Source organism: Phytophthora infestans, genomic scaffold (assembly GCF_000142945.1).
Source record: "Phytophthora infestans T30-4 supercont1.79 genomic scaffold, whole genome shotgun sequence".
NCBI lineage: Eukaryota > Oomycota > Peronosporomycetes > Peronosporales > Peronosporaceae > Phytophthora > Phytophthora infestans.
This window is the reverse complement of record NW_003303680.1, coordinates 266,038-267,706: the sequence shown is the minus strand read 5'-3', so window position 1 is coordinate 267,706 and position 1,669 is coordinate 266,038.

Sequence of the window (1,669 nt, the reverse complement as noted above, 5' to 3'; positions counted from 1 at the left end):
AGACGGTAGCTTCGTTCCGAAGATCTAGGTATTCTGGAATACGTCACGAAAACGAAAGTAAGATGAGCGATCTAAGCCAATTTAACAGAATGAAATGCGCTGAAGCCCCCCTTGAGATTTCGGTACAGACTCTTCGATGTATTATTTGCGCTAGCCCGTCGTCAAAGCACTGCCCAATGAACACATTAAATTTGTAAATTCGTGCACAGAGGTTGAATTATTAGTCGCCGTTTTCGTGCTTTGTCTTCGACCGATATCGCGTATGCGCCCTGTGAACCCACACTCGATCTGGATCACTCTGCCCTCTATCTCATTACAAATGTATTGAGTAAGCTTTTAAGGCCGTGTTCGATCTAAGCTAAAACCAGCTGTAATTGTTATTACAGATCTGGAATGTCTCAACCAGCTTTATTCCGCTAAGAAACACAAAAAATGACATCCAGCAGTAGCTCCAAACGACTGGTTTCAAAATTCAGCTCTGGGTTAAATTTTGATTCGACCTTCTTTGCGTCTTCAAATCCAGCCTTTTTCTGATGGAGCACTGTAACGGGGTACGTAGCCCTAAGTGTACCCTGGTTACATGAAGTGTGACACTTCACACTTCAGAAGTATGACACGTCATACTCCGAGATATTTGGTACAAGGTACCAAGGTCGTTCAAAGCCAACCATTGGTTAAATGACATTGCATTTCTATAGGTAACTAACAGTTTGTATTAAACCCAAACTTAATCTACCTATAAATATACTCAGTTTACAATCTACCTTATTTGGGTCACTTAATAAAAGAGGGGACCTGTGAACTGCCGCTTTGTATACTCTCTGAAGATAACTTCCTCTAGCGCAAGGTGCTGTGTGACCCCGTCACACTTGGTAGCACTCGTAGTCAATCCACGCCATCGCGGGTAGACTACCTGAACCTCCGAAGTTCGTTGTCATGGATAGGAACGACTTCTCCCATTTGAACGACTCTCAGTTCAAGTCGGTTCGGAAGATGGCAGGCATCTTCGGGATGGAGGCCCTGCAGAGCCTGGTGGTGTCAACACCGGCTGAGCAGCTCGAGCGCGTCAATGCATTCGACGCGTACGAGCAGGGCCTCATCGCGCATGTGCGGGAGAACCTGCAGGCTCCGGCGGCGGAAGCAAATCCGCCTCACCCGAAGCCAATACGGCTGAAGGTAAAGCCGTATGAAGGGAAGGAAGGCGAGAACCTTCACTTCTGGGTCCGAGAAGTAGAGCTCGCGATGGACGCGGCTCTGATCTCGACCGAGCAACGGCGTGTTGCTTTTGCACTCTCCAACCTTAGCGGTCGTGCTAAGAGTTGGGTGTACACTCGGGAAGCAACATCCCCTGGATGTTTCACATCCTGGGCTCAGCTGTGCGAACAGCTCCGAGCCGCGTTCCTCCCGGCGAACTACGAGTACCGCCAGCGTTCGCGCTTCCTCGCGTGCAAACAAGGAAGGCGCGACCTGCACGAGTATGTGCAAGAGATACGGGAGCTCACGGCGTCCCTAGTGGGAAACCCACTCAATGAACACATCGAGAAGACTGTGTTCATGGACGGCCTTCGAGTGGGCCCCGCACGCACTCAGCTGTTCCGGGTGCAGGCCAGCACCCTTGAAGAGGCGATTCAAGTGGCTCTTCAAGAAGAGCACAGCCATCGCCAGGCGC